The following is a 13,512-nucleotide window of genomic DNA, read 5'->3' on the forward strand; positions in this document are numbered from 1 at the left end:
TAGTTGGTTAGATGACTGCATTTCCATTTTTTTACTGTTTTCGTCAAGATCGAAACATCGTAGGTTCAAGTCCCACCCTTTCCTTATTATTTTTTCCTTTTTATTTACCAAGTACGAAGTGTTCTAATAACGTAATATAATATGATATGATATTACTGTAAATATTTATGAGATGCATGCTCAGTGGCGGCGATTGGGTTTCAAAACTGATGGGGCAAGGTGGGAGGGAGGGGGAGAGCAAGGACAGTTTCTTTCCCTTGGTAGATAATGTTTAGCATAGTGCGGGGGCATCTGCCCATCCACACTCCATAATCGTCGCCACTGTGCATGCCTCAAGTAATGCTTCTACTAATGTTTTTAATCTTTCAGTGATTGGCAGGATTTTAGAAAATACTTTTCCTTTCATTCAGCTGTTATAAGTTAACACATATTAAGAACTTACATGTCAACTTTCTGCATCCGGAAATGCTGGACATAAATCGCATAAATATCAACGGAAATATCCAAGAAATGTAGATAAGCATTCTCGTCCAAAGCCGTTTACTTCCCGAAAAAGATTTTGCAAAGAATTAGGTTTGAACCCATGACCTTCCATTCCATAAGCAAACGATCCCCCTACACCACACGGTTCACGTTATTTTATGCACTTGGTTAGGATCCCACTTTAAACTGTAGGTCCAGTCCCGATTAGCCTTACTATGCATAAAGTTGACTTAAAACACCAAATCAACCAATCCATCTCCTTTCAGAGTGGACCTTCTATGATACTGTAGTCGGCCAGCATCCGAAAATACAGTTCTGCTTCGCGTATACCAGAGTGTAATTGCATTTAATATTGTGACTAATTTTACTTTAAAACTACAGATTAAAGCGATAATAGTGTCCAGAAAAAGAACCTCAAAGTAGATCTTCACACAAAGTATTTTAATCCATTGCCAAACATTTCAGTTAAGAATAATATTATGCTTTTCCATTGACCGTATTTTCGATTCATGGTGAATTTGCTAAAAGGACCATGTCAAGAAATCTAAATATGTAAGTTTTACTAGTAAATGCATTTAAAATGCACGAAACAACAGGGGAGGAGAAAAATAAACCTCAAAAATAAGTAAAAATGCAACAAAAACTGTTAAAAATACTGACAAATAAACTAAAATCCAAAAAAGGCCTGAAAATGAAAAAAAAAATGTAAAATAGAAAGTGTTTTCCGGCTCTAACTGAAGGGAAACGGACAGGATATCAGGTTTAGCATTGTTTTTAATGGTCAGAAAAAAAATTGATTTTTCATCAACTTCCGGACCCTAATTAGTAATTATGACCATTGAAAAAGTTGGAGGTAGCTTACTTAAAATTTTTCTTGCTGAGGGATCTTCACTTCATAATAAAGAAAAACATCAAGTTCATATTTCGAAAATGACTTGGGAGTTTTCCACCACGAAAATATGTTTTTCATAGTTTGAAGTTCGTTAGTATTATCTTTCAAGGTTCCCATTGTTTTAATTTCACACATATTTTATATTTCATACGTTCCTCTCTCTTTTCATACAGTCTTTGGAAAAGAGCTGAAGTTTCTTGTCAAACGGGGTTTGGTTCAAATGACTCCTTTTCGCTCTCCTGTTCCTACTTTAAACAAACAACAAAATACTTCGTAACTAAACGATTGCTTGTTCAAAACACGGAATTTTTACACAATTTACAAAATATGACAAAACGCCAATAGACATGTTCATCATTTTTCCCTTTCAGCGTTTCTCGATTTTATCTGAATTTGTTTCCTCATAAAAATTGCCATGAGGAAATTATAGATATGACATTATGTGTGAATTGGTTTCTTCAAACTGGTAGCAAATTTTAACATGAGCTACCTGGAGAAGAGGTAGCGTGCTTGATTCTTACGAGGGAAGTCGTAGGTTCGATTCTCCACCTAAGCAGGATTTTTTCAGGAGTATATCGTTGGGTGTAAAATTTATCCACCGTGCTAAGAAGTTAACATTGGTCTCTGTATTTCACGAGAGGAAAGGAAATAGTAAGAGAAAGTTATTTCGATGATAGGAGGAACTCACATGCCACGTGGAATGCGCAGAATCAAGTTACGTAGAGCTAAGTGTGTAATGGTGGTTTCGAATAAAGCAACGTTAGTGCGGAAAGTTTGTTATATCTGATACTCGTACTTTCTGTTCAAAGAAGACAAACATTTTAGATACAAAGCAGTGATGAATTAACGATCAGTATGAGGTTTTGAATTTTTGTTTGTCACTCACTATATAAATACTTATTAGTATTTTCTTATTGAATCGGCCTTCGTCGCAATAACAATTTACTTACATTAATTAGCGATTTACTATTAGTTTTAGACGCACGGTAAGATGGTGGTGAGGGGATTAAAAACAGTCATTACGAAGGAACGGACATAAAATTACCAATCTTAGCAATTTGAACTCATTAAACGCTCTCCTTCGTTACAGTACTGCACTACATCACTACTTAACATAACTGTATATCTTTTTTTAGTATATCGAAATCAAATAATCAATATTTTAGGTGTCAATGAAGAACAAACACATTTTTGCATCCTGAATACATATATGTGATTTGTGAATTAATCATGATGTGTGTGTTAACACAACATATGAACAATAATTAAAAAGAAAAGTTTTAACTTTAAATCCTGGAAATCTCCAACTTGTAAGGGGAAATATGCGCAGAAGGGACGTCCCTCAAGTGTGCATCGGATTCATTTTTTAAATATTCTAATATCAACGGTATCTGTTCAGCAAATAAAAAAAAGAGGAGAGGGTGGGATTTGAACCCGCGACCTTTCACGCTTGATGAAAAATAAGGATATCAGTGCCTAACCAACTGCTCTACGTTAAATTACTGACGTTATATCCTTAAAAACATGTTGACGTTTATGAAGACTCCCACCTTCCTGTGTTTCAAGCACATTTTCTCGACAAGTCGTGTAAAATATATGTTTTTGAGAACTGTTCGATATTATGCAAGGTATTGTCAATAAAATGTCGCATAAACTCCTCACAAATTTGCTTCTTTCTGCACAAACTTGATGGCAATTTCCTCCAGGTGAAGAAAAACTCTATTCAGTGTTTCAAACGCCCCAAATTTCAAGTCGAGCAAGCAGAATCGTAAATATCCTTCAAGGTTCTTTTTCCAATTTATTATTTCTGTTTGATTGCGTATTGTAATAGAGGTTTATAGTTTCTAAGTTCATGGAAAGTGTTAAATTGAAAACATATCACCGCAGCGTTTTTCGTCTAGTGGAAGGACCTACTCAAAGTTGGCTACTCTCAGCTGGAGCTGAAGTGCAATGTTGCTAAGTTTACGATTTCGGGACTTAGAATTCTTTCGGGGCAGTCAAATAAGATGTTGCGAAGTGTACCTGGGAGAAACCCTGGGGGGTAAAGGCGGTCAGGGGCGTGATGCTGATCACATCACCCCCATTCACGACCGGATCACGAAAGTGTGGGGCGTTACCCCCACACCCCCTATACGGCTTCATGGCGTGGTGCTATGCACAGGGAAGCACTTTACTTTTTTTCCAGTAAATATCTATCTCTCCCTAAATGTATTTTTATCTATATTTATAACTATCTATCTATCTATCTATCTATATATATATATATATATATATATATATATATATTTATATTATATATATCTATCTATATTTATAAACCTATATCTATTTTATATGTAGTTTTTCAATCTATATCTACATGTATCCATATCTATATCTATATTTATATATATCTACATCTATATTTATATATATTTATCTTAATCTATAACTACTTACATCTATCTAAATTTATCTATATCTATATCTTTTACTTTCAATATATATTTCAATCTATTTTATAACTTTCAATATAGAAAATGATATAATTATATACCTATATTTATCTATCTCGATATATTTGTCTATATGTATCTATCTATATATATATATATATATATATATATATATATATATATATATATATATTTATATCTATATCTAAATCAATTGATTTCTATCTATATCTCTATGTATCTCCATCATCTATGAATACATCTATTTCTATATCAATACATATCTAACTCTATATCTATTTCAATTTATATTTATAACTATCTATATAGATATGGATAAAATTATCTATTTATATCTATCTGTATTAATCTATACCTATTCTTATCTATATTTTGTATATCTATATCTACATTTCTCTATCACTATCTCTATATCTATATTCATCTGCATCTATATCTATATTATGTGTATTCTTAATTATCAATATTTATATCTATCTACATCTATACTTATCTCTATCTATCTAAATCTATAACTACCTACATCTATCTATTTTTTTCTATATCTATATCTATATTTTACTTTCTATATATATTTCAAACTATATTTATAACTATCAATATAGATGAAATATAATTATCTTTCTATATCGATCCATCTATACCTATTTTTATATGTAGTTTTTATATCTATATCTTTACATATCTATATAAATACTTATATCTATCTACATCTATATTTATCTATATCTATCAAAATCTATAACTACCTACATCTTCCTAAATTTATCTATATCTATCTATTACATTCTATATCTTTCAATCTATATTTATAACTATCCATATAGATATTTATATGTATCTCCATCATCTATGTCTATATCTATTTCTATATCTATATATCTAACTCTATATCTATTTCAATTTATATTTATAACTATCTATATAGATGTAGCTATAATTATCTATCTATATGTATCTTTTACTTTCTATATATATATTTCAATCTATATTTATGACTTAAATATAGAAATAGAAATACAAATCAAAGTATATATATTTACATCTATATGTAAATGTATCTCTATCGTCTATGTCTCTATCTATATTTATAACTATCTATATAGATATAGCTATAATTATGTATATATATCTATCTATTTTTATCTACATCTATTCATAACTATTTTTTATCTATCTATATCTACATTTCTCTATCAATTTATCTATTTATATATTCATCTGTAACTATATCTATATTATATGTATCCATATCTATCAATATTTATATCTATCTACATATATATCTTCCTAAATCTATATCTATTTGTATCTACATTTCTCTATCTCTTTATATATCTATCTATATCTATCCATCTATATCTATTTTATATGTAGCTTCTCTATCTATATCTACATCTATCCGTATTTATATATATATTTTATCTATGTACATCTATCTAAATTTATGTCTATATCTATATCTATCTATCTATATATATCTATATTTATATTTATCTACCTCTACATATATTTCAATCTATATTTATAATTATCTACATAGGTATGTATATAATTTATCTATATCTACATCCATATAAATTTATATATATCTCAATCTAATTATATCTATATCTATCAATAAATCTATATCTATCTATATATATCCATCGATATCTATTTTAGATGTAGTATTTCTATCTATATATACATCTATCCATATCTATATTTTAATTTATAAATATCTACATTTATATTGATCTATATCTATCTAAATCTATATCTACCTACATCTTTCTTTTACTTTCTATATATATTACAATATATATTTATTATTATCAATATAGATAAAGATATACGTATCTATCTATTTCTATTTTTATATATGTCTATCTCTATATTTATTTCAAACCATATTTATAAATATCTATATAGATATAGATATAATTAACTATATCTTTCAATATTTTTATCTATCTATGTCTACATCTATTTATATCTACATGTATTTATATCTATATGTATCTCTATCATCTATGTCTATATCTATCTATTTCCATATCTCTATATATCTAACTCTATATTTATTTCAATTCATATTTATAACTTCCTATACAAATATAGAAATAATTGTCTATCTTTTCATATCTGTATTCTATCTATCTATATCTACATTTCTCTATCAATATCTCAATATCATCTGTATCAATATCTATATTATATGCATCCATATCTATCACTATTCATATCTATCTACATGTAGATCTTCCTAAATCTATATCTATCTATCTACATCTATCCATGTATATTTATTTTTATATGTAGTTTTCTTATATATCTACATATCTCTATATCAATATATATATTTAAGTCTATCTACATCTACGCTTATAACTATATATATATATAATCTATCTATATCTACATCTATCTATATCTATATTTATATATATCTACATCTATATTTATCTATATTTATCTTAATCTATAACTACTTACATCTATCTAAATTTGTCAATATCTACATCTATCTAAATATATATCTATATCAAAATCTATCTGTATCTATCTATGTATCTATATCTATCTATATCTATAAACCTATATATATTTTTATATGTAGTTTTTCTATCTATATCTTCATCTATCCATATCTATATCTATATTTATATAAATCTACGTCTATATTTATCCCTATTTATAACTATTTATATCTATCTAAATTTATCTATATCTATATATATCTTTTACTTTCAATATATATTTCAATCTATTTTATAACTTTCAATATAGAAAATCTTTTAATTATTTATTTATATTTATCTATCTCTATATATTTGTCTATATCTATCTATATATATATATATATATTTATAACTATATCTAAATCAATATCTATATTTAAATATATCTACATTTTTGCTTATCTATATCTATAAATATCTATCTCTCTTAATAAATTGCTATCTATAATTATAACTATATATATATATATATATATATATAATCCATCTATTTATATATATATATATATATATATATATATATATATATAATCCATCTATTTAAATATATATATATATATAACTAAATCTATCCATATCTATCTATACATCTATATCTATCTATATCTATAAACCTATATCTATTTTTATATGTAGTTTTTTCTATCTATATTTACATCTATCCATATCTATATCTATATTTATTCATATCTACATCCATATTTATCCATATTTATCTTAAGCTATAACTACTTACATCTATCTAATTTTATCTATATATCTTTAACTTTCAATATATATTTCAATCTATTTTAAAACTTTCAATATAGAAAATCATTTAATTATCTATCTATATTTATCTATCTCTATATATTTGTCTATATTTACTTATCTATATAGATATCTATATCTATATCTCTCTATTTATATCTATTTCTCTCTAAATATATTTCTATCTATATTTATAACTATCTATATAGGTATATATATATATATAATTTATCTATATCTACATCTATATAAATAAGTATTTATATTTAAATCTATCTATATCTATCTATATATCTCTATCTATCTATATCTATAAACCTATATCTATTTTTATATGTAGTTTTTCAATCTATATCTACATCTCTCCATATCTATATCTATATTTATATATATCTACAACTATATTTATGTATATTTATCTTAATCTATAACTACTTACATCTGTCTTAATTTATCTATATCTATATCTTTTACTTTCAATACATATTTCAATCTATTTTAAAACTTTCAATATAGAAAATCATTTAATTATCTATCTATATTTATCTATCTCTATACATTTGTCTATATGTATCTATCTATCTATATATATTTATATCTATATCTAAATCAATTGATTTCTATCTGTATCTCTATGTATCTCCAACATCTATGTCTATATCTATTTCTATATCAATACATATCAAACACTATATCTATTTCAATTTATATTTATAACTATCTATATAGATAAGTATATAATTATCTATCTATATTTATCTGTAATAATCTATATCGATTCTTATCTATATTTTGAATATCTATATCTATATTTGTCTATCACTATCTCTATATCTATATTCATCTGCATCTATATCTATATTATATGTATTCTTATCTATCAATATTTATATCTACCTACATCTATAATTATCTGTATTTATCTAAATCTATAACAACCTACATCTATCTAAATTTTTCTATATCTATATAAATTCTTGCTTTCTATAAATATTTCAAACTATATTTTTAACTATCAATATAGATAAAATATAATTAACAATCTATATCGATCAATCTGTATCTATTTTATATGTGGATTATCTATCTATATCTACATCTATACATTTCTATATCTATATTTATATCTATCTACATCTGTATTTATCTATATCTATATTTATATGTATCTACATCTATACTTGTCTATATCTATCAAAATCTATAACTACCTACATCTTCCTAAATTTATCTATATCTATCTATTACATTCTGTATCTTTCAATCTATATTTATAACTATCAATATAGATAAAGATATAATTATCTATCTATATCTATCCATCTATATCTATTTTTAAATGTAGTTTTCTTATATATCTACATCTATCTATATCAATATCTTTATTAAAATATATCTACATCTATGTTTATCTATATCTATATAAATCTATAACTACCTACGTCTATCGAAATTTATCTATTCAGTCGGTAACGCGTCTGACTACCATGCTAAAAGTCCCGGGTTTGATCCCTGGCCGGTTCAAATCCGGGAACTTTTCTAACAATGGAAGCGGCGCCGGCGTACACCCAGCGTCGAATAACATGGGTACCTGGGGGATACCCTGGGGGGTAAAGGCGTTCAGGGGCGTGATGCTGGTCACATCACCCCCATTCACGACCGGATCACGAAAGTGTGGGGCGTTATCCCCACACCCCCTATACGCCTTCAAGGCGTGGTGCTATGCACAGGGAAGCACTTTACTTTTTTTACTACAAATATCTATCTCTCCCTAAATATTTTTTTCTATATTTATAACTATCTATATAGATATATATATATATATATAATCTATCTATATCTATATTTATATATCTATCTACATCTATATTTATCTATATTTATCTTAATCTATAACTTCTTACATCTATCTAAATTTATCTATATCTATATATTTTACTTTCAATATATATTTCAATCTATTTTATAACTTTCAATATAGAAAATTATATAATTATCTATCTATATTTAGCTATCTCGATATATTTGTCTATATGTATCTATCTATATATATATATTTATATCTACATCTAAATCAATTGATTTCTATCTAAGTAGTGCAGGTGGCCCGGTACTGAATAATCATTTGAGGCTCGAATCATCATTTGAGGCTCGTCGTAGCCTTTTATGATGTATATTTTGAGGGCAGAGTTGGCAACACTGTGGGCCCACTGTAGCCTTTTATGAGGGGGGTCTATTGCCCTCTGTTTACATCTGGTAACACTGCCGTAGTTTGACAGTGTTGTTAACCTACTGGGTTTTTTTCACTGAGGCTCGAATCATCATTTGAGGCTCGTCGTAGCCTTTTATGATGTATATTTTGAGGGCAGAGTTGGCAACACTGTGGGCCCACTGTAGCCTTTTATGAGGGGGGTCTATTGCCCTCTGTTTACATCTGGTAACACTACCGTAGATTTTTTGACAGTGTTGTTAACCTACTGGGTTTTTTTCACTGAAATTGAAATAAATATAGAGTTAGATATGTATTGATATAGAAATAGATATATTCATAGATGATGGAGATACATAGAGATATAGATAAGTAGTGCAGGTGGCCCGGTACTGAATAATCATTTGAGGCTCGAATCATCATTTGAGGCTCGTCGTAGCCTTTTATGATGTATATTTTGAGGGCAGAGTTGGCAACACTGTGGGCCCACTGTAGCCTTTTATGAGGGGGGTCTATTGCCCTCTGTTTACATCTGGTAACACTGCCGTAGTTTGACAGTGTTGTTAACCTACTGGGTTTTTTTTCACTGAGGCTCGAATCATCATTTGAGGCTCGTCGTAGCCTTTTATGATGTATATTTTGAGGGCACAGAGTTGGCAACACTGTGGGTTTTTACTGTAGCCTTTTATGAGGGGGGGTCTATTGCCCCCTGTTTACATCTGGCAACACTACCGTAGATTTTTTGACAGTGTTGTTAACCTACTGGGTTTTTTTCACTGTAAATTTTTATTAAAGGGTCTGAGGGGTCCATGTATTTTTTATGTCTGGCAACACTGTTGGGGGCCTAGTGTTGGCGACACTATGGGTTTTTACTGTAGCCTTTTATGAGGGGGACCTATTGTCCTCTTTTTATATTTGGCAACTCTATTGGATGTTTTTTTTGAGGCTTGGGTTTTACCAACCCATCCGAAGAAAATTCCACTATATGATCTTTTACTGGCTAAGCTAACCTACAAATAGAAATTGCCAACACCGACGAGCATCAAATGATGATTTCGAGCCTCAAATAATGATTTCGAGCATCAAATGATGATTCGAGCCTCAAATAATAATTCAAGACTCGTCGGTGTTGCCAACCCACTCTACAAAATCTACTTATCTATATGATATTTTGAAGCCTTTCACGGTGTATGTTAACCTCACAAGCAGTGTTGCCAACTCGGGGGCGAGGCGTAGCCTTTTATGGTGTATGTTAACCCTACCAGCAGTGTTTCCAACTCGTCGTAGCTTTTCACGGTGTATAATTTTTACACGCACGCGCGTGTATTGTGACGAATGCACTCTCTCATCCTTGAAGGATGAATGCACCTTATCGTAATTTTCCAACTGTGGGACCAAATGTTTATATATCGTGACCTTTGTAAACCTCTTTCGGGAACAATATGTCGCACACACACACGCGCGCGCGCGTGCCTGTATTGTGACGCAAGCAAACAAAAAAAACTTTGCCTGTCATTACAAAAAAAAAACTTTGACCGTATTCTTAAATAACTAACAAGGACAATGAATCTTTTTGGCTTCCGCAAACAGATCAACATGAAGACTGCACCGCCAAATTTCAATAACCTCTTACCTTCCGTATTATCTAAACTCAATGGTTTACTGATTGTTCATCTCAACAGCATTTGGACGAAACTGAATGACGATGTGGGCAAGATGTTTTATGTTTTTAATAACAATTTACATTTCTACGAAATTCCGATCGACGGGAAACTTCAAATCACCGTGAATCCGGAAAACGCAGGCGAAATCAAAATTTCTACCGGCAAGAATATTTTTCGAATCAAGCACGACAAGATGCTTTCTAACATTACGTACGATGTTTCTGCAGGAGATTATTTTTATATGGAACTTCTCGGAGATTACGACAAACTCATTCCTCTCTTTGTAGAATTACGAATCGTTTATCCTATTATAAATAACCGTTAACCAAAAATGCCTAACGACATTTTCGGCAACACCAAGCGTGTAGACCACGCAGAAGAGATTCTCATGTTGGACATTCGAGTTAAGAAGTTGAGGACCGATTTGATTGCTTTGCAGGAGACCTTAAACAAAAGTTTAGAGTCGGAAATCGCTACGCTCCAAACGCAATGTCTCGACCCCATTCTGAAAATCGATTCCGAACTGAAGACGCTGATAAAAAATTATGTCGACGTACCTTCTTACGACAACGTTCAAAATATACAGTTGAGCGTGGATTCGCTTCAAAATGATTTGGCCAAATTACAGCAATTTCAATCGAAAAATGAAGATTTGGAAAAATTGAAACTCGAAATCGAAGAACGAACTTCCGCAATAGAAAAGAATTTCTCTGAACTTCAAACCGTCGTGAACGATATAGACGCAGAAAGCTTACATGTCGTTGTTTCCAAATTACAAGAAGAATTCACCAGCACGTTGGAAGAAATTAAATCCAAGTTGCAGACTTTGGAAGATACAATGACGAACCTACCATCGTCGGACGAACTGCAGGTCATCGGTAAAAGCGTCGCGAACATAAAAATTCAATTGGAGGCCTATCAAGATTTCGAACACATTCAAACCACCATCGCTACGCTTCAGGCGTCCTTGGAATTGATCAACGAAGAAATTAAAAATATTCACGCTGAAGCAAGAGCGTTGACGAGCATTCAAGACACGTTGAGCACGGTTCAGCAGAAGATCGAATATTTAGAAAATTTGAACGTCGAAACGAATCTCGCTCATTTTCATCACGTACTCGACAACATACAGGGTGACTTGGAATCGTTACGGACGAGCGTGCCTTCGAGCGAAGATTTGGAAAAATTGAAAACGGCGGTGACGGCACTATCCGATTCGAACGACATCAAAAGTTCATTGAGCGATCTCGAGAGTAGGGTGGCCAATCTCCCCACCTCCAAAGAATTGCACGCTTTGAAAAGAAACATATCTCGAATGCTGAAACGACTAGAAACGGAAACGGCGAACGTGGAACAGATTCGAGACGAAATTAGTTCGCTGGTGTCGACGCTGCCCACTTCGCAGAGCGTCGCCGACCTTCACACGCAGTTTACAGAGATGCGAAGGATCGTGAACGATCTTACCGAGAAGAGCTCGAAATTGAATCAAGTCGAGAACCTTCAGAACATTGTCGTCAACATCAGAGATCAAGTTGGAGTGCTGGAATCCACGCAGGAATCGACGCTGGCCTCTTTCGGTGCCAAGTTGCAAGAACTCAACGAAAACTACAAGCAGTTGAACGTGGAAGTGAAAATCAAACCGTCGTTTTCTGCCGTAACGGATACCATAATCGAGCATTTGCTGCCCATCGAAAATAAACTCGGACAAGTTCACAGTAATCTGCTCGGCGTCGACACTAAATTCGCTAAACTGCATTCTCTGCAAGCCATCGAAATCAACAGCGTACCCAATCAACAGAGAATCTCCACGTTCGTCGAAGGTAACAAACTGTACATGTTGCATCCTTATCATCCGTACTACAAGTTTCTCCTCGATGGCACGATTCAGATAAACGAATTTTCGTACTGGTCTCACGGTAGAAAAGCTAGCGTTCCCACCATGACTTTGATATCGAATCGTGGTGTCCAGAAAGCAGGAAACATTCCTCTGGCACGTTGGAACGAAACGCGCAACATATATGAAATACACGAAGACGAAGATCTTACCGTTTTCGACGTGAGTGCCGGCGATAAGCTGATCATTCAAAACACGAGCGAAGTGCCACCCTCTTTGAATCCCATCACGCTTGTGCTTCTCTTGAAACGTAATCTCTAAAAAAAATGTCTAGGCAAGCCATCGTCGAAGAATTGCATAAACCTGCACGCCGTAACTACGAACGTTTGGCTGTGGTAACCAAGGGCATCGACGACCTCTGGCAAAGCGACCTCTGGCAAAGCGACCTCGTGGAGATGAGTAGCGGCAATTTGAAAAACGTACATAAATTGAACAAGGGCAACAAGTACCTCCTCACCGTCATAGACACATTTTCGAAATTCGCATGGGCTCTACCTTTGAAGGCGAAAACGGGAACATGCGTCACGGAAGCATTCAAATTAATTTTTCGCGAAAGCGGCGGCAGACAACCACGGTTTCTGCAAACGGACAACGGTAAAGAATTTTACAACGTCGTATTCCAAAAGTTTATTCAAAAACACAAGATTCAACATTATTCGA

The sequence above is a fragment of the Lepisma saccharinum genome, chromosome 2 (genome assembly GCF_977018435.1).
Source record: "Lepisma saccharinum chromosome 2, izLepSacc3.1, whole genome shotgun sequence".
Lineage (NCBI taxonomy): Eukaryota > Metazoa > Arthropoda > Insecta > Zygentoma > Lepismatidae > Lepisma > Lepisma saccharinum.